The following is a 22833-nucleotide window of genomic DNA, read 5'->3' as shown; positions in this document are numbered from 1 at the left end:
ACTTATAATGACTTTTCAGTCTTCAAAAAGTATAAAACGCTGAATGTACTTTTAATAGCAATGTAAGTTAACAAATTACATATCATGTTATGTAACATGCATCTTTGTCTATTTAGGTACTTAAATGTTAAATAAAAACAATTATCTAGCCCCTCAAAATCAATTATAAGTAATGATTTTAGCATATAACTATAAAATCCCCCTAGCTGTGAGACTTTCTTCACTAATTAATGTCAATAAATGGGTTTTGATGAAGCAGTAGGAGTATTCTATGTGTAAAGGTTTATTGTTTATTTTTATCTACCTGTTTGTTTACCTTGCAGGTTAACACTTCAAAACATATAATACAATCTGTCAATCATTTGTTTTATTCAGGTTAAGTAATCTGAAATCCCCCATTGCTTTATATCACACCTCTCTAATTAGCCAGAAATAAAAACAAAATGAAATTTTATGCTCTTTTTTATCTAATGCAACAGACATAATAAAAGCAACAAAAAGGGACAGCATAAAAATGCACCTATAATGTAGTCAAAGTTTTGTAATAAAATATTGCTTAGAATTTCATATAAAAATAAGGTTTGCCAATGACAACCAGTTTAGTGGATAGTGCATCGTACTACTCACACAAAGGTTCCTCAGGTTTGATGCTTGTTTTGGGGAGAAAATTTCAGGGACTGAATTTTTGGCTCTCTCTTGAAACCATTTGCGAGTATGGTCTTGAAAAACGATGATAGTCCGTTGGAAGGGGACGATATATGGCTGACCTGTGTTAAGACTTGAGAGAGCAATATCTCTTGTACGTAAAAGACACCCTTGTAGATTTCGAAAAGGAGCTGGCTAATTCCACTACAAGGCAGCACATGCACCCAGCAAGTGGAAAGGGATTAATATAAGTTGCAATAACTTGTTTCCCAATCCAGTATAACTATGTTTAAACTGATGAGGCAACTATCCACCAGGGTTCAAAAGACTTCTTACTTCTTCTTTATATCTGAATATTTAATTTAATAAAGCAATATTTAAAGAGATCAAATCTTTAATTCTCTATTTACTACCTATAAACTAAAACTGTGAATTTTAAATACTGTGACTTCAAAACCAACTTTATTTAAACCTTAGAATAGTATATTATAACAGATATCTCTGAAAGATGATAACTAAGCATAGTATTATCATAATTGCTATAAATTACTATAAGAGATTAGGTAATTTAAACTTCCAGAAGTTGTACATATTTACAAATGTTCTTATTTTGAAGAATAGAAATCTTTAACAAAAAATTGTCAAATTACAATTACCTTGCATATGACTTTGATATTAAGATTATTTATAAGGTTAGACTTAAAGGTGGTACCCAACACTTTCACAAAAAATTAATTTGGCTCGTTTAATTTTCATAAAATTTTGACAAAGTATTTACTTTGACCCTTGACAAAAACATAAAAATTTCAAAACATTTGAACCAACCAATTGATCAGAAAAATTACACTGGTTATATAGCAGTTTGACAAACACTAATTTTGATCATTAAGAAGCTTAAGATTCCCTTAAAAACAGTTATCTCCCTGTAGTGTTAGGTACCACCTTAAGACAGAATCAATGTAGAAAGAGTTTGTAAAACAGGTGTATAGAGTTACCGAAATGTTCTCAACATGTCAACAATATTTCATGGACATACACAATCACTGCTTTGGTAACTTTCTTGCAAGGGATATTTAAGAACTTAAACTAAAAGCATCATGTTCTGAACAAAATTGAGAATGGAAATTGGGAATGTGTCAAAGAGACAACAACCTGACAAAAGAGCAGAAAACAGCTGGAAGGCTGTCAATGGGTCTTCAATACAATGCAAAAATCCCACAACCAGAACTGGCTCATCTCCAAACAAAATGTGCACTTTTTGAGTGACACTAAACTTTCAAAATATATTTAAGAATTAATGTAAGTTTAAAAGAAATTGATTCACTCTTAAAGGTGCTGAATCTATTTGAATGAGTTAATTCAATTCAATAAGAAAATTGGCAAAAGAAAAGATATACATGTAATAAAGTTCATGTTACACCGTGGAAGCAAAACTAAAATAAATAGGGATTATCTTAACCAATTGAAGCATTGAGAATTCTCTTCAGTGTTTCACGGAAATCAATTCAGTGCTATAAAGGATTTAAATAAGAAATAAAGATAGACAAACAAAACCTCTGAACCAACCCTTGATTTCCTAAGCAATGGTCAAACAAAAGCTTCAGTCAATACTTACAAACCAATCATCGGGAATAAACTACTGTGCTATTTTATACGAAAGGGAACAGATGTCGGAGCAATATCAACTGTAAATTTTCTACTTCGAATACAATTAATAAGTGAAAATAATCATTGTAAATATATATTTTTTTGTATGTAAGTAGGCATGTCTAACAAGATTATTTCACCTCATTTAACCACTACAAGGGGCTGATATTGGTTACCTCCCTTGGGTTCTAGAAAACTAACTTTACAATATCTTCATGTAAAACTATAGATGCAGTTTTTCTCACATTAGGTTAAAGTTTACATGACCAGGAAAAAAAAATATCATTGAGGTAAAGTTATTTTGAGAAGGAACTTTGGCATAAATCTTATTTATATCCTAGTAAAATAATTATAAAGCAAAATGTTAGTCCTAATATAAAATCTAAAATCAGAACAATAATTTGAAGTCATGATCTTCAATGGAAAGCTGGTTGGATGAGTCATTATAGTCAATATTTGATTGTGACCTGCATATCTTGACACTTGACTTGTACACAACAAGCTGTTGTAAGTATCATATTTCATATTTCATAAAATAACATGAAGACATGCCAACCCCAGACTTACTGTGAAGCAACTAGGGTCATTTTCTAACTTCTTGTTTGTTTGAGAAGCATCAAAAATCGACTTTTGACTTTGAACTGACCACAGATTAAACCCGGCTAGTGTCAAGTGTTTATACATGTAAATAATAAAAATTCATTCTTAGAGCATGTTCATAATCGGTAGACAAATTTCAAGAACAGGTAATGTCAATAAATGTCGTACAAGTTTGGGCTTCATTATGATACACAATTTAAGTGGATTTTGTGGGTTAAGGTGAACAATGAATTAGATGTTAAATATATACAAAATAGTATTTGCTATTGGCTTGTATATATATATATATATACTTTTGCAATAACAAAATTCTAAATATCAACAAAAAATATAACAAGAATGTGTACATAGTACAGGGATGCCCCACTCACACTATCATTTTCTATGTGAGGTGAAAACTCTAATTTGGCTTTAAATTTGGAAGATCATATCATAAGGAACATGTCATGATGTGTACTAAGTTTCTCTCATCAAAAACTACCTGAACAAAAACTTAAACTGAAGCGGGCATTTTAAGTTGGTTGACAGCATCATAGCAATAAACTTTTATTTGGAGGGATTCTTATTTTTCATGGATTTCTTAAACCACACGTTTAAAGTTTCAATTAATATAAAAATTCAATAGAATATACATTTCTTGTTAGTAGGCTTTGGGAAATCCATCAAAACGAATAAATACACATGTAGTCACAATAAATTATTTAAAATACTATAAAGAAATAAATGTCCACATAGCATCTAGAGTTAATCATTACATAACCATTTTGCTAAGTCTGAGAATTTGCACAAAGAATTTAGATCACATATTTACCATTAGTTATAACTGTATTCCATTAAATCGTAAATTTCAAACTGTCACTCACTTCCGTGTTTAAACACCAATTGAAAGTTTTACCTATATTTTGATTAATCATTTCATAATTGTAAACATTTATATCTGAAACAAATGTATATACATCATTTCCTTATGGCATTTTATATATGTACATGTACAAGTGTCTACAAGTACTTTCTTGGACAGGATTGGTCCGTCTCAAGATAAGACCATCACCAGATCCGGGACCCTGGTCACTGATAAACGTTAATGTTAAAGTTTATATAAGAACATGACAATTATAGATTAGAACATTTAGAAGAAACAAATCTAAATTGCAAACTACACAAACGAAACTACTGCAACATGAAGTTTAATCAATTTTTTAAATTGTTTTGTTTGTAAAAGCTTATAATTATTTTCCAAAATAAAATAGTATGTACATACTACATAGCAATTTTAAATGATTTTTCCACAGAAAATTGGCAATTACCATTGACATTTAAATCTTTTCAATATTAGTGCTACATGCAATTCATCATAAAATCATACCAAACTGATGCATGGGGAAGAATTTCTTGTTCTTACATTATATGAAATCTACATGCTTTGAAATATGTTTCTTTTGGTCTAATATATATGCCATTTGTTCTTACATTTTATGAAATCTTAGACTACACGCTTTGAAATATGCTTTCTATCGGTCAAATACGTCTCTTATTTATCAAACGTGCCATGAAATTACATATTTTTGCAGATACAGCTAAGAAGGAACTTACTTATTACATGTTTCTCATACAGCTAGCCACATTTAATTAATTATTGTGACAATATACATGATATACACCAAATCATTACATTGTAACAATGATGGAAACCTACAACAGCACACTTGACATTTATGAGCATCACTTGGGAAATAGACATCAGACCAAAACCTTTTTTTTCACATGTGTTATACAAAGTAGTGATGTCGTTAAAAGCCGGCAACCGGCGATTTTCGCCGGTTATTGTCCTTTTCCCGCCGGCTATGCTTTCTATCGGTCAAATACGCCTCTTATTTATCAACCGTGCCATGAAATACATATTTTTGCAGATACAGCTAAGAAGGAACTTACTTATTACATGTTTCTCATACTGCTAGCCACATTTAATTAATTAAAAAGTCGGAAAGTATTGTATGTTTGCAAGGATAAAAAGAGAGATGTTCCGATGGACATTATGACCCTGTTCGGTTTTGGCGTCTAGAGAAGGAATAAGCCAAAGATGACAATAGCGTGTTATGAAAATACATCAGTCAAATAAAAGAAAGTATAATATATAATGTTGTCAAAAATCTGGAAATCACCACCTTTTGTAGTTCACATTTCAAAGCCCACGACCACATGGTGTCCAGAGAATGAAGATCAATAACGAAAGTAGAATATTGTCTACCACAAATAATTTTTAAAAATATCTTTAGTTCAAAAGGATTTTAGTTTACTGCTTACTGGACAGTTAACAAATAAGAAAAAATAAAAGGACATAGCTTGACAACATGTTTTAAATACGTGTACAAGTCTTATGAGAAACTAGAGGGTCCAAGGACCCTGTGTCGCTCACCTGATATTTTTATTTACAATTGATGCATGATAAATGCAACTGTTGTACTGTCGTTTAGTTTCAGAGATATAATACTAAAAAGTGTGTTTGAAACCTATGTTTTATTTCAGCCATGTGGGCAGGCAGGGTCATCATACACAGTGGTCCCTGGATATCCTAGTGGTGATTTAAACCAAGTTTGTTTAAATTTGACAGTTGTTTCAGGGGAGAATTTTGTAAAATTTATCTAACGAGAAATGCAAAGTAATGAGAAAGTTGTGAAGTTGTTTTGTTGTTGCGCAACCCCCCCCCTCCCGCTCCCCCCGCTCCCCCTTTGCCAAAAAAAACAAAAAGGTAATAAAAAATTATCATATAAGGGCAATCTATCCTATTAATGATTTCTGCAAAATTCAGTTGATTGTGCAAGGGTTGTATAGCCAGCTGAGGTCGTGAAAAACTCTCTTTTGTTGTTGCAGATAGATCTAGACCTGATAAACAATTTTACCACATGTCAGATTTGCTCTAAATGCTTTGGTTTTTGAGTGATAAGCCAAAAACTGCATTTTACCCCTAAGTTCTATTTTTAGTCATGGTGGCCATCTTGGTTGGTTAGCCAGGTCACCGGACACAATTTTTAAACTAAATACCCGAATGATGATTGTGGCCAAGTTTGGTTTAATTTTGCCCAGCAGTTTCAGAGGAGAAGATTTTTGTAAAAGATAACTAAGATTTACGAAAAATGGTTAAAAATTGACTATAAAGGGCAATAACTCCTAAAGGGGTCAACAGACCATTTTGGTCATGTTGACTTATTTGTAGATCTAACTTTGCTGAACATTTTTGCTGTTTACAGTTTATCTCTATCTATAATAATATTCAAGATAATAACCAAAAACAGCAAAATTTCCTTAAAATTACCAATTCAGGGGCAGCAACCTATCAACGGGTTGTCCGATTCATCTCAAAATTTCAGGGCGGATAGATCTTGACCTGATAAACAATTTTACCAAACGTCAGATTTGCTCTAAATGCTTTGGTTTTTGAGTGATAAGCCAAAAACTGCATTTTACCCCTATGTTCTATTTTTAGCCATGGCGGCCATCTTGGTCGGTTGGGCGGGTCACCGAACACAATTTTTAAACTAGATACCTGAATGAAGATTGTGGCCAAGTTTGGTTTAATTTGGTCCAGTAGTTTCAGAGGAGAAGATTTTTGTAAAAGATAACTAAGATTTACGAAAAATGGTTAAAAATTGACTATAAAGGGCAATAACTCCTAAAGGGGTCAACAGACCATTTTGGTCATGTTTGACTTATTTGTAGATCTTACTTTGCTGAACATTTTTGCTGTTTACAGTTTATCTCTATCTATAATAATATTCAAGATAATAACCAAAAACAGCAAAATTTCCTTAAAATTACCAATTCAGGGGCAGCAACCTATCAACGGGTTGTCCGATTCATCTCAAAATTTCAGGGCGGATAGATCTTGACCTGATAAACAATTTTACCACACGTCAGATTTGCTCTAAATGCTTTGGTTTTTGAGTGATAAGCCAAAAACTGCATTTTACCCCTATGTTCTATTTTTAGCCATGGCGGCCATCTTGGTCGGTTGGGCGGGTCACCGAACACAATTTTTAAACTAGATACCTGAATGAAGATTGTGGCCAAGTTTGGTTTAATTTGGTCCAGTAGTTTCAGAGGAGAAGATTTTTGTAAAAGATAACTAAGATTTACGAAAAATGGTTAAAAATTGACTATAAAGGGCAATAACTCCTAAAGGGGTCAACGGACCATTTTGGTCATGTTGACTTATTTGTAGATCTTACTTTGCTGAACATTTTTGCTTTTTACAGTTTATCTCTATCTATAAAAATATTCAAGATAATAACCAAAAACAGCAAAATTTCCTTAAAATTACCAATTCAGGGGCAGCAACCTATCAACGGGTTGTCCGATTCATCTCAAAATTTCAGGGCAGATAGATCTTGACCTGATAAACAATTTTACCCCAGTCAGATTTGCTCTAAATGCTTTGGTTTTTGAGTTATAAGCCAAAAACTGCATTTTACCCCTATGTTCTATTTTTAGCCATGGCAGCCATCTTGGTTGGTTGGGCGGGTCACCGGACACAATTTTTAAACTAGATACCCTAATAATGATTTTGGTCATGTTTGGTTAAATTTGGCCCAGCAGTTTCAGAGGAGAAGATTTTTGTAAAAGTTAACGACGCCGGACGCCGGACGACGCCGGACGCCGGACGCCGCCGGACGCCGGACGCCAAGTGATGAGAAAAGCTCACTTGGCCCTTCGGGCCAGGTGAGCTAAAAAGGGGGTCATTTGTCACTAAGTACGTACGCAAAATAAATCGTCCAAGATATTTGATAAATTCGATTATTATTGAAATAAAATTATAATATTTCACCTATTATTTACCTATATTCAAGAACAGACTTCCTTAGTTGTCTTACAAAAGACACCTTCCCAACAAAAAAAATCAATATAGATTAACCTTGCCAGGACTGCGGATTCCCATTTTTTATTTTTTTTTCAAATGTGATTGAAGTCAACAACAAAAATAAGACAAAATTGACATTGTCCCAAGCATCTAAATCACTCACAGGTATGCTCAGAATGCAGGATTTTTAGTCTAAATTTTCAAATCTTTTTGGGAGAGCATACGATATTTTAAAATATAGCAACTCTGTAACAGTTTTAACTTTGAAATCGAAGCTCCAGCTGACTACTAGTCAGGGAATATTGTTTTTAATTTTGTATAATTAACAAAATAACACTTTTTTAATATAATGTCAGAATTACAATTTTCATTTAAAACTAAATAATTCAAGTGATAATTCAAACCAGAGACAATATGTTTCTATTCAAACTAAGATCTTTGGATTCTTTCAGTTCAAAAATATTTACTAGCAGTCAACCAACAGGAAAATGCACAGAAATGTATATTCTAATGCAATTATTTTGTAACAATGGTTCTGATTGGATGACAGTAAGCGTAAAATTCTCTATCTCCTTGTCTGTAACTAAGGAAGCCGACATTTTGAATTGCTGAATATATTGACATGTAATTTTTACAATAATAAGCCAAAAAACTCACATGTTGCACCTTAAAATCTTCTTTTTATCAAATTTTATTACATTCTGAAGCGGCATAGAAGCCAGAAAACGCCTGGTGTTTATGTTTGACGCCGGAAGCATACCTATGACGTCACCTAGTGTAGGGACCAAAGAAGATAACATCTTTTCGCGAAATTTTCTTAAATGAAAATTTTACACTGAAATAACGATTGAAATTTAATTATGAACTTGTTTTGCATTAGAATAGAGATAACTGTATTGTATTTGAAGCTTTTCTGACGTCCATCGGTAGTTTTACTGTCGCAAATACCCGTTTACCTGTCTCCGCTACGCGTCGCCAGGTAAACTAAATTTGCGACAGTAAAACTACCGATGGACGTCCTTAAAGCTTCAAATACAATACAGTTATCTCTTAATTGGTCCATCAAGATGATCAATGTACAGAAAATTTACCCATCATGTTGCTAATTTTAGTTAATCATTTACATTATCTTCAGTAAAAAATGATGTTTTCAGAGGTCTGAATAAGGGTCTAGGATACCCCCAAAATGCAGGATTTTGCACCATTTTTTAAAAAAATCCCCAGACCCCCTGCCGTAGTAAGGACGAGCAAGCTCGTGGCCGCGAAAGGGCTTCGCTGTCCGCAATTACTTGCCGCCTATTTTTGAAATTCAGCCTGCTTCTTCAAAAGTTAGTGACATCACTGCAAAGGGCTGCAGGCATTTTATACCACGTGTTTTATACATGGCACCATATGGAACTTCAGTAAAAATCATGTATATCATGAGGGGGAAAATTCACTAGTACTTGGGAAATAAACATCAGACCAAAATCATTTTTTTTCCACATGTGTTTTATACAAGGCCAAAGGCATTCTATACATGGCACCATATGAAACTTCAGTAAAATCATGAATATCATGAGAGAAAAAAATCACTTGTACTTGGGAAATAGACATCAGACCAAAATCACTTTTTTTCACGTTTTTTATACACAAGGCCACAGGCATTTTATACATGGCACCACATTGAACTTTGAGTCAGATTATGTATATCATGAGGGGGATTTCTTTCCTACTGAGAAGACACTTTCAAAACAATTTTGAAAATGCCTGACCCTGTACTAAGTCAGGAATATGACAGCTGTTGTCCATTTGTTTGATGTGTTTTATCATTTGATTTTGCCATTTGATAAGGGACTTTCCTGGAGTTCAGTATTTTGCTGATTTTACTTTTTTTAGTATTTAAAGAGTATTGCAGATTGCAAATTACACATCATATTCTCTTATCTTTGATTTTTCTAACTAATAAATTATGAGATAACCAAATTAGCCATGTATGCATGGCTTAGGGGTGAGTTAGATCATACTGAAATATTAGTACCTTCATGTCTAACCCTCAGTTATTGGGTTAGTATTTCATTAAATTTTACTATATGATCATAAAGCAGATACTGTTCCCTTTAAATGTATACATTTAAATGAGGGCATAAGCCCAATTTGGTGTATCTAATTTACATCAATATATTATTGTCAATGCGGAATAATAGTTTTTAATAATTTAGGAGAGGAGTCTTAATGCGATTTGATCAGATGTTTTTGAAAGTATTATAAAGATCAAATTCAAGCTTAAGGTACCCAATTTCATTTAACAACATCTTGGTGTAAATAACAGTAATATATGGTGAAGTTATGATGATGGAAGTTTTAAATGACCTTGACTGGCTATACAGCCCTTCCATAGTCAGTAAAGTTACTGGAGTCCTGTTTCATATTAATAATTATACTGTAATTATCATCAATTTCAAGTTATCACTTGGGTGCAAGTGCACAAGAACAGGTGCACAGAAGGTGAACATTTGACAATTTAATATTTGACAGGAAACATTATTAAAATTACCTTTGTATTTACAAATTTCTCTAAGTAACAAAACATTTGTTTCACATATCTGTATAAATAACTTGGGATATATCAGTCATTCTCATCTGAAATAAAATTAACATAAAAAGTGAAATAAACCATAAAAATCAAGGTACTAGGTAGTACATCTCACATCTATATGAAAAATCTTCACTAAAAGATGTGTAGATAAAAACAAAAGGAAGTAGACTACATATACACTGAAATAGTTTAATATTCTATTCATGCTAAAATTTATAACTTTTTTTCCAATTTTTTGGTATAATAAGTGATATGAATTTCTCTGGTCTCCTTTTAACCAAGTATAGATATTATTTATATGATTTATGATATATACAATGTATGTGTAGTAATAATAGCATGCCATTTGCTGTTCATTTTAATCCAAAAGCAAAGTTTGAAATCACCCTTCACTAAAAACAAATCTGGAGAAATCAACCACATTCCTTTTAACTTTAAAGTGTGCTTATTAATTCAGGGCATTTCGCTATAGGCATTTAGAGCTCAATAGTACTTGTCTATTGCTAATATATAAAAAATAATTGAACTTCTAAATAACTTTGCTATATTTTGTATGTTGTTTGAATAGGTTTGTTGTGGTATTGTCATGAATTGTATGTGTGTTTCAGTCTGACAAATCTAATTCAATTCATATTAATCAATACACAGGGTAGTATCTGGTCTATGTCTACAGGATTTTTCTACTTTATGTTATTTCAAATTAACTAAAATATTGAAATGGTATAATAATAAAAAAATAATAATGCCAAATGTGTATCTCCATTAACCTAAAAATATATACATATATTTACCAGTAAAATAAAACTATGTCCAAATCTTTAAAGTGACAAGAAATTGGTCAAATCACAGCAGATAGAAAATTATTATAATCTTCAACATTCCAATTTTCCAGTATGAAACTAAAACAAAGTTGACCTTAATATTGACCTTATTGAACATGTACTTGTGTGTAGGTTTTGTAGCTTCCATGTTATGTCCAATAAATTTCATAGATATTATTTACTTATTCTTCCAATTCCATTTACACATACATATGCATGTATTTGAATTTTTAACATGTAAATAAATATTATAATCAATATTTAGTGGTACATATATCTCAAAATATGTCAGTTTTTCAAATACTTACACCTCCTGAAACCATTGTTGGTGTTTTTTATCAGCTATAGTTAGAGGAGCGAGGGGATAAGGCAACTGTGCAATGCAATGCTGCATTGTCGTTGGGAGGGAGAAGTGAAAGCAGAATGGAAATGGGGAATGTGTAACAAAGACAACAACCCAACCAAAAAGCAGCCAAAGGCCACGAATGGATCTTTAACAGAGAGAAAATTTTACACCTGAAGGTGGGCAGCCCCAATTGAGCAGGAAGTGGAGAATGAGATCTACATGTAATTAAGGTTGATTTTCCAGGCACTTTATAACACATACTTTACTTGTACGTTTTTCAAATCTTTGTTTTAAAGTACAAGTACAAGGTACAGTGTAGACCAAAACTATCATGAATAGACTGATTGCTGGTTGTTTAACATCCAGTGGCAAATATTTCATGCATGTTTAATGGAGAAGAACGTTAACATATTGACAAGATCATGTAAATAAACTCATCATAGATACCAGGAATCTGGATTAAATTTTGAATTAACACCAGACGCGCGTTTTGTCTACAAAAGACTTATCAGTGACGCTCTAATACAAAAGGTTAAAAGGGCCAAGTAAAGTACAAAGTTGAAGAGCATGGAGGACCAAAATTTATAAAACAAGAAAGATCCATAGTACACGGATGCCCCACTCACACTATCACTTTACATGTTCAGTGGACCATGAAATTGGGGTCAATACTTTAATTTGGCATTAAAATTAGAAAGATCATATCATAGGGAACATGTGGTTTAAGTTTCAAGTTGATTGGACTTCAACTTCATCAAAAACTACCTTGACCAAAAACTTTAACCTGAAGCGGGACAAACGGATGCATGGATGAACGAACGAAGGAACAGAGGCACAGACCAGAAAACATAATGCCCCTCTACTATCGTAGGTGGGCCATAAAAATTTGCCAAATACAGCTTAGACAAGTATTTCAAAAATTCAAAAGTTTTGTAAACAGTTAATTTACAAATATGACCATCAATGATATTTCATGTCAGCACAGAAGTGCTAACTACTGGGCTAAAAGATACTGCCCAGGCCATTCATTAGGAGGCGGTACCCGGTACTTTTACCCTCCTATGCTATTGACAAGTACCGCCTAAATGTAGGAATTTTTATATCAGAGATTCATGGAATAATTTGAAAAGTACCACCTAGAAATGTGGAAAGTACCAGTCAACATGAAAGATAATGAAACCCCTGACTGCCACTGGAAAATGAGAGTATATTGGAGAGGCCTGCAGAAAAGGAATTATGTCTTGAAACCCCTCAAAGAGATTTTGCAAGAGTTCTTAAGGTGCAAAGAGTGTGGCACCCTTTGGTCTTTAAACAAGACTTTAGATTTAATATCCTCATTCTAACCAGATGTGGCTGCATACTGGTACAAATGTACATCCCACACAGTCAAATGATTGCCCAATTGGGCAAGAATATAAAATCTCAATATGCTAAATTCATTTCTTCTATTAAACCCTACAAGTGCTTGCGAAATTCCTCGCAGTGTAACATACAAACAATATAATACATTTTGTAATTAACAATAACGCATATAACATAAAGGAAATAGAGCATTACCACGACGCGACAAATTACATTAAAAAAAATACAATTTATTTTTTCGCCAAATGTGATGCTATCCAAAATTTCTGGGGAGAACACTGTCGCTCATGTATATTGATTATACTATTTTGAAAAAAATAATAATTTTGAGATATATTTACATATCCAATTCAAAATAACACTTTGTTGTCAAAATTTACATGTATGTGTATAAAATTATTTTTTGTGTCATTATTTTATTAACAAGTGAATAAAAATTCATCGGTAAACTGTTAAACACATTTTTTAAATCAAAAACATATTATAAAATTTATATGTGACTTTTCATAACAATTTTAAATTTGTTAAAAGTTCATTCCCCTGTTGCATACTGAAGATAAATTTCTACATTCTGATTAAAATATGTCTTGAAACATCTGATAGATTATGCTATACATCATGTACATGTACATATAAAATAGTATGTGATGTGCTTTCCAATGAGACAAGTCTCCGTCAGAGACCAAACTAAAATGACAAAGAAGTTAACAACTTCAAGTCACTTTACAGCCTTGGACAATTACATTGTAGCAAATCCCATACAATATGGTCAGCTATAAATGTAAAACAATTAACACAAAAAAACTTAACTGCCTAGTTTATGTATAAAACAATGAACAGAAAATCATTTCAGCGCTATTGGCTATATATATTGTGGTCAGATTTTATTGTTGCAGGAAGACGAGGTGACAGAGAACCACCAACTTTCGATAAAAATCTAACAACCCTATTGCTATTTATGAGACATTTTAGAATTAAAAATTTCAAAATTAACCTTGACTTTTTCGAAGTAAGAGTTGAATTCATTGTCATTACTAAAATATTTGATCTTTATTCTCTTTTGTTTTAAAAACAATTCAAATGTTTTCTACTACAGTGTATTATGTAATCTATAGCTAAGACTAACAGATACATATGATCTAAGATAGGTACATGTATTGTACTTAATAATCAGTTTAAATTTCTTTTATTTCATTGTTTGGGATCGATAATTAAGTTATAAAAAGATAAAATATATTTTTAACCAGAAAGGATGCAACAGACAATGTAATTGAAGATGTAAATAAATCTTTTGAAAGTACTTCAAAGATTAAATTCTTAACAATGTTTAAAATTAACCAAATTAAAAAGTAAATGTTTACCTTCTTATATATGATAGTGGAGTGCAATGTTTCTTTGAATTGAATTAAAACAGATTAAAGATATAACTTTTGTACATGTTTATTGTTATCTTCTCATGACCAATATATCATTAGAAGTATTAAATGATAAATCTGCCAAATAAAGCAAATACAAAAAATTCAAAAAATGGATGTGTTGAAAATCTTAAGGCTTAAGACTTGAGAAAAGATTGTTTCTTGCTTAAAAGAAAACAAATACAAAACCTGTCAAAACGACTAACACTTAACAGATGTACATGTAATTTATATAGACGGCTCAGTAAACATCACATGCATGTACATGCTGTACAACATTGTAAGCTAAATTTACTGAAATTACTGTTATTTTCAAAAATAACTGTTTAAAAATGTAAAAACTATCCAAGTTTTTCTGGCGTTCTTTTCCCAACTGGATGGTTGAAGATAAATTGAAATATAAACAAACTAACCTGACCATACCACTTAATAGAGAAGGACATTTAAAAGTTTCTATCATTTTGATAAATTCTTTACACTAGTATCTCAAATAAACATGTAATACCCTGTGGGGAAAACTAATTGTACAATCAGATGGAGATTTACAAATAAGAGTTATAATTTATTACACAAACTGCATTTCACCTGAATAAATCAACATTTAAGAGACTTATAAAATTAAAGCTTAACACATTTAAATATGTCCTTGTCCTCTTGATAAAGCCCTCAGCAAAAGTTTACAATAATATTTTGATATACATTGGATCTGTATCAATGCAGATCTTACTAACAAACTTAGTATACACATTGTATATTTATATTATATACATGTGCTTCTCCATCATAGTATAATCTATCTTTATCAGAATGAAGAATCTACTATGATATATATCAGATCTATTTACAGTTACCACCCCTGTTCTGAGGATCATACATGTATGTAGATTTGGCCTGATTATCATGATGATGGCTGATTGCATTGGGTGTGGTTCAGACAGCTACGTTGTCTATCTATGGAATGCTTATCCTTACAAGATTATGCAACTGATTTCAACTAGAACCAAGTTCTTTATAGAAAATTTCAACTAATCAAGTTCTAAGTTTGCATCCAAATAGAAATGTTTTTTGAAGGTATATGTTACTATTTAACAAACAAATGTACCTCAAGGCTCAATTTCACAACAGCATGACGTATTTGTATGCATTACAACAAATGACAATTATAAGAAAAAAATTATGACATTTATGCATTGTTGTCTGATGGTTTTTTTAGAGAATTTTTTTTTACCAAACATGTTGTTTTAAAGAAAGATGTTTTAAAACTAACCACAAAATAATTTGCTTTCTACAAAAGCCATGTGAATACCGGTAACTTCGAACAAACTTGGATGGACATCTGACATCCACCATTTGTTTACATGTATACAAACACTTCTGGACTTATCTACAAGATGCACATGTTTAAACCAGGTTAATTCAAACAAACCTTAGGATGTTTAGACAGATTGACCTTTAAAACATGTTGATTCAGAAACATGAAAGACCGTAGTTGATGTTATAGAAGATTTATAGCTTTTAAAAAACTAAAAGTGATGTTAGTTTTTAAAAATTCATTTTTTTTTATTCAAATATATATTTTAGTATTCTCCTTGGAAATTTAAAATAAATCAAATCAAATCAAATCAAATATGTTTATTTCCTAATCAAAGGGCCCTTACATGTATAGGCATATCAATTACAAACAAATAAATCATAATAGACAAAACATAAATACATGTTTAGAAACAATATGAAATTAAACATTTTAGTATGATTCTTATAAAAACAAAAGAACAATATAAAATAGCATCCAAATATAAACTAAAAGGAAACTTACAAATGATATCTTATAAATTATTGTTCAAATTTATCGTGTCAATTGAAACCAAATATATTTTAACAGCACTAGAAAGAACAATTGTATTTAGGCCACACCAATTTAATTCCTTGTTCGACGGACCCGCCCGCACTTATTTTTTTCAAAACAGATTTTTTTTATTTTTATTATATTCCGGCTTCCCGCATCCGGAAATGTAATCATGTCCATTTCCCGCACCGTTTTTTTGTAAATATTATAAAACGATCTCAACATTTGTTTTTAAAATCACAGTATATCCTTTATATAACGATTTTAAACCTATAAGCAACCCACAACACTGTAAATATCTGTGAGAATATTTGTTTCAGCATGAAACCCAGTGGCGGATCCAGGGGGAGGGTTCCGGGGGTTGGAACCCCCCTTTTTTTTGGACGATCAATGCATTTGAATGGAGACAAATAGTTGGAACCCCCCTTTGTCCTGGGTTGGGAACCCCCCCTTTTTCAAATGGCTGGATCCGCCACTGAAACCAATTTATTCAAAGTGGGAGTGCCCCGATATAAATATATAACACCGGAAATACCTGTACAGAACAAAACATTGGTTTCTTTCCCCCTGACTTATGTTCCCTATCAAAAAATGTTCGTTAAAATACAAAGAACTTCTGAAGGATTTGCCTTCAACTGCAATTATAATGTATGCTGACGGTCATACCCGCTGCAGGTTTGTACACCTGTCCTGATTGTTTAGGGACCTGTCGTTCAGCAGTTATCGTTTGTTGATGTGGTTCATTGGTATTTTCCCGTTTGGAAATATAAATTAGATCATTGTTTTTCCTGTTCGAATTGTGTACAATACTAAGTTGTGGTCCCTTATAGCTTGCTGTTTGGTCTGGATCAAAGCTCTGTGTAAAAGGCCGTACTTTGACCTATGTTTGTTATTATCAGGTTATCCCTCAGACAAGGGCCTTGAACATGTTGAAGGGGTCATTTTACCATGTTTACTGTTGTAGAAAAGAAAATAGAAATACTAAGGATTTGTATAGTGCTACTATACAAAACCTTTGAAAACTTTTTTTTACTCAAAAAGAGGAGAAATACATTATATTTAAATTACACAACTTTTCTAAAAGAGGTGTTCACTTATTTTGAATAATATTAAACTGTTAAAGTAAATGTGTTAACATGGTTAACATGGTTAAAGTCCAGGAATATTACAAAATTCTTGGACATGTTTTGACCATTAAATACCATATAGATATTATAGTTCTTTGGGAAAATATTAGCCCTTTTGTACTAAATCATGATTGTACAGTATTCATATTCAAAGTTTTACATGTACCAATATATTTATAGACATTGTTTTTGCATCAGCATTTTAAGAAAACACCCACAATGTTTTATCTTTAGAAGTACATGTAAAGTTTTTTTTTTACCTAGGAATAAGAGGCAGTTTACATTATTTAAATCATTTTAAACTCCCAAAATTTTGATCTTATCTGCATGTACATGTACGTGTAATCAAAATTTTCTTTACTGACAAATGTAGCAAATGGTTGATAATTATTTGTAGATTTTTTTTAAATTCACATAATTTATGCATGTTAATAAGCTTATTTTGTACATTAAATAAAGAAGATCAAAACAATTGGTAAAAGTCTATTTCCAGTGCTTACATTTTTTTCACTAATAATGATGCAGATATTTTTGTTTTACAAAACAAATTCAAGTGAATTAATTTTTTATTTCCTTGAAAGTTCATAAAGGTCCATAAACCCAGTGATATTGTTGTCTTTTTTCAAAACTACCTCTACCGTTTTTTATTGGGAAAAACGATATTTTTTATTGAAATTGGGAAATTTGTATATTTTATTCTAAACACATCTCCGATTTTTTACTGACCTTTGCTGTCTTTTTTGCACTATTTTTTCATGGATATTTTGGTTGTCAGACATTTTGAACCTGAAAGGTACTTTTCGGAGAGGGGAAAGAAACAGAAACAATGTTGGTACTTAAATGCATTGAAAACCACTTAAATTTGTGTTACAAGCACCATATTGATTCTGATCAGAAAAACGGATCTCAAAAGTGCTTTCTAATATCAAAATAATGACATGAATACGATATTTACAAACATTACTACCAATGCCATCACTGTTTTGGGAAAAAATTAAACTTTTTGGGAGGAATTTTAAGCCATTTTTTTTAGTGATTGGGAATTTTCTCTAGGGGAAAAAGCCGAATATCGGCTGTAATTTGAGGCAAACAATATCACTGAAACCAATTTGCTTGTTTTCCTGTTAAAAAAAATCATTTTCATATTCACCAACATTTTGAAAAATGTGACATTATTGGTAATTAAATACTAACATTTCTTGGAATATATGTATTCATGTACAGTGTACAATGTAGGCTACTGATATGTACAGAAATGCCTGAACAATAATTGCAATTATTTCTGTAAGAAACTGGCTTTTTCATAGATTCAAGAGTTTAAAACAAAATTTTTTTGCAAAAATAAACTGCAAAAAATAATTGATAATTTTTCTCCATGAAATTTAATGAAAAATATTAAAAAAAAAAATGAAAAGTGTGAATATTTACTAAAGAGCTTTGTAGCATATAAACAGTGCTGCAGCATTTCATCAGTGAAATTCCTTCTACAGTAATTTATAAAAAGACATTACAAAATGTAGTTTTTTGCAGATTTGAACAGAAATGAAGATGCCATTAAAATTTATTTACTTTAGGTTTTATATCTTAATTTGTTGACTAATATACATTTTTTTTTATTTTGCAAATCACATTAAATCAAAAATTGAGCAGGAACGACCAACACAATTTGACTTTCAGATCTTCCAGTCTAAACTCTGAGATTTCAACATCATCAATCAAGATTTTAATAATTTTGCAATTAATATTTCTTGCATTAAAAATTATTTTCTGATAATGGGAACAGAAACAGTACATTTTAACAATCCTGATTTACTGTAATCATGGAAATGCTGAGGATTTTGTTACATTTTTAAAATGTATTGAAGTTCTTATCAAAAAACTAAAAACATATATATAAATCAGAATTTTACAAAATTTTGCCTTAATTCATAAATTTTTTTTTTTTTGGGGGGGGGGGGGGGAACAGTAAGGTAGGAGTCTTCACATTAGATTGCTGTACTTTCCAGTTATTTTTTTACTGGATATTGTTAACTTAAAACCTATCTAAATCCCTGGTACTGTCTGTCAAAACAACTCAAAACAATTTAACGGTACATAATGTACATGAATGCATATGTTACTACTAATCTCATCATGCGTCATGTCTGTACATAAATATTCTTGAGGCTACAGTTTAAGTATTTCAAGATTTTAATAATTGTTTTTTATTTCACTATAAGTACAAATTGCTCCTAATATGAATGAATATTAACAGACAGTATTTAAATATGGGGGGGACTTCGTCCCCAATAAAAGTAGAAAAATCAATAAAAATTTTAAAAAAAAAAAAAAATCGAGAAAATTTTCCCGAAATTTTCATTGTACTAATGAACTCAAAATCGTTCAATTTTTTTGATGTCATGTTTTGAATTCCCGCATCTGCGCAGAAATCTAAAATATACTTCCTTTTTCTAGTCTCCTTTGTATGAAACTTTGAGTAAAATATATATTTATCAGTCTACAATGGTCAAGTATAACATAGGAAGGAACGTAATACCAATTTCATTTTTCATAAATCCTTGATATGAAAAAATGTTACCTGATGAAAGCGTTTCTTTGTTTACATTGCATATGACCTCATAACTTAAATAACGTCACAACTAAAATCCCTAACAACTGAACCAAAGTCTGAAACGTTACGGTATTTCCGTTTCTTTTTTTAACAAATATTTAAGTTACAAAAAAAAATAATTCATACAGACTTCGTCCCCATTAACAGGTAATGCCTGCCTCATATTATAAAATGCCTCATCATGTCAAACATATTGGCTGCTCTAAATCAAAATGACAAAAAAAAAACATGTTACAGTTCACAATATGAAGAAATAATTGTTGCCCTAAAATAACTTGATTTTTTTTTATCTTTTCACATACATTTGTACAACAAATAATTGGTCCTGCATTATGCAGCATAATTTTGGACATGACATTCATATTTTTATTTTTCCTTGGTTGGAATTGTTCCATATTTTCTTGGAATCACGCATAATTGTTGCATCTGTTGTAATGTTATCAACATTTGGTTCCATTTACGACCATATTCATTATTCCATATAAATAACCGACTGACAACTATTTCTCTATTCAAACTTACCCATATCTTTAGTTTACAGTGGTGGTCAACAAAAAGTGAAAATGAACCGGAAGTGATCTTGTTGGCGCCATCGTTGTCGCAAATTATAGGGACATAACTCTAACTTTCCCGCGGTTTTTTGTTAACCAAGTATTTGTATATATTTGTTCTAACAATCTTATTTACTATACAAATCCTTGATTAAGATAGAAACTTTTGGTTTAACAATTGCAATGAAATTAGGCTGGAGAGTTACCAACATCTTTTTAATTTTCTCCTTACATAAATAATTGGTTATCAAAAGTACCAAGATTATAATTTAGTACGCCAGACGCGCGTTTCGTCTACATAAGACTCATCAGTGACGCTCATATCAAAATAGTTATAAAGCCAAACAATACAAAGTTGAAGAGCATAGAGGATCCAAAATTCCAAAAAGTTGTGCCAAATACGACTAAGGAAATCATATTATAATGCATTATATTAAGACTGAATGCCGAATAAGATATATGAAAAAGAGATTGAAAATACGATAAGGGGGTTCAAAGCTCAAACTTTATGATCTTTATGTGACCAAAAGGGAGTGTAACAGGAGGGTTTTTACGTTTTGTATTTTCTATGTCAGTCGCGTAGCTACGTTTACGTCAAAACGCCCGGGCGTACACTTGAATTTTGAAAATAAAACAAATAATCGACATAGAATAAGAAAAACTGGTCAAAAGCACATCAGCCTTGTGCTTCTTTTTTCAATGGATTGTAATTTTGAATAAAAAGGGACTAAATTTACTCAAATAGATCATTTAATATATTTATTCGAATCTTTTGTAAAAGTCTGAATCTACTATGAATTCTACGTACCTTTCTTATATTTAAAGCAATTCACTATCTGCTCAGATTCGATATATGCTGTTTGTATTTTTGTCGAGCCTGTGATTTATGTCCCAGAAACGAGACAAAGCGGCGTCAATATTTAGATTCCGAATGTGGATAAAGTCTTTTGAATGACTCGCCTTGAAATTTTACGAAAGTTGGACAGCAACTGTTTATGATCAAAAGAGTATTCAGAGCAATAAAATAATGCAATTATATTTAATTTTCCCGCACTTTAAGGACAAAATGTATTTCTTTCTGCAATTAATAGGTGGTCGCAGTTTGGGCTTACATTTTGTTATTTCTCAATTACATTAACTACTTGTCGAATTTTATGAAAATGCCGAAGAAACTTTTTCTATGACTAATGTCTAAAGCTAAAATTTTGAAAGCATTTGTTTTCGTTCATTTTTCTGTTCTTTTCTGATAGATAGATAGATAGCCGGACTCTTCTTTACGCAATTAATTGTTTTACATGCTCAATTTATAAACCTTCATAGATTGTCGTGAAATATTCCAGATCAAGAAAAAATATCGAAAGAAAACTTTAGATTTTTTTTTAAATCCCTTTAAAGGAAATAATGATAAATTGATTCACTTTTTGTGGGAAGAAATCCTAGGGTTCCAGAATTATTTTATATTGCACCTCTTAGAAATATTTTTTTTTTTCGTGTTCTTTAAATGGTGCTTTTGTCGATTGTATGCTCACTCACGGCACCCTTTAAACTTATTTAAAAGTAATATTGGTTTGGACGTTTTCTGTAAAACCAATGACCGTTAGGCTAGCTTCCAGTTTAACACGATGAATAAGTTAACATATTACAAAATTTAACCAAAACAAATAAACCATTTAGATTCAAAAGTATGTTGCTATCAATGATTTTTTACTGACAGGAATCATTATGGTATCTCATTCTCGATAGCTATCGGGGACTTCGTCCCTTTCGAACCCACTACCAGCAGGTGCTTTAACATTGAGCGGTTGGCACCCCTCATATTCCTCGCCAAGGTTCGGGCGTACACGTAAAAATGACCCAGCTACGCCACTGTATGTCATTGTCGAAATTTTATGTTGGTACAGTCACTCCACATTTTGAAATTTTGATGTGCAAATATTTTATACTGATTGAGTCCTACCCACACTATATACCGTTTCCATGAAATTCGCTTCGATTGAGACTTTATAAATACTGCACATATTCCATCCTTATAATATAGTCTGTGACAGGCTTTGTTACGATACGAAATGCTCATTAATTCATACGCTTTTCTGAAATCTTGTGTATTTTAGTCCAGACGCCATCTAATTAACTATCGATTTAACCTCAGATGACCATATAAGCGATGTAAACATAAATAAAGATATAAATAGATTAAACCAACACGTGCAATTGGATTTTTATAGGTTTGTTTGATTTGATTTTATACATTAAAAATAGATGTTTCTCATTGTTTTTAACCGTATAAGAATGATTTAATGTGCATCGAATTAATAATCAAATGATTTACCGTAGTTTCATTTTCATTGTTGACATTTTGTTCTTTAAATATCCAGTACACGTACAATGCATGCGTTGTCAATCTCTAGCTAGGGGTTAAATTGAAGTTC

At 31.5% G+C, this 22833-nt stretch overlaps 1 protein-coding gene across 3 annotated transcripts in view; it reads right to left on the bottom strand.

Annotated features, from left to right (window-relative positions):
* Nucleotides 1-20462, bottom strand: part of LOC143079461 (uncharacterized) — a 73181-nt gene extending 52719 nt beyond the window's left edge. Inside the window, exons 1-2 of one of the 3 annotated variants that reach the window (XM_076254806.1) lie at nucleotides 20376-20462; nucleotides 10284-10369 (exon numbers count right to left, since the gene is read on the bottom strand). The gene's annotated coding sequence lies outside the window, so the exon portion shown is untranslated. Of the gene's footprint in view, nucleotides 1-3703; nucleotides 3839-10283; nucleotides 10370-20375 lie in introns of those variants that run through there. The other 2 variants (XM_076254808.1, XM_076254807.1) reach the window with 2 other exon arrangements.
* Nucleotides 20463-22833: the final 2371 nt, after the last annotated feature.

Source organism: Mytilus galloprovincialis, chromosome 6 (genome assembly GCF_965363235.1).
Source record: "Mytilus galloprovincialis chromosome 6, xbMytGall1.hap1.1, whole genome shotgun sequence".
Taxonomy (NCBI): Eukaryota; Metazoa; Mollusca; class Bivalvia; order Mytilida; family Mytilidae; genus Mytilus; species Mytilus galloprovincialis.
Note: the sequence above shows the minus strand (reverse complement) of the source record. Positions and strands in the feature narration are given on the sequence as shown.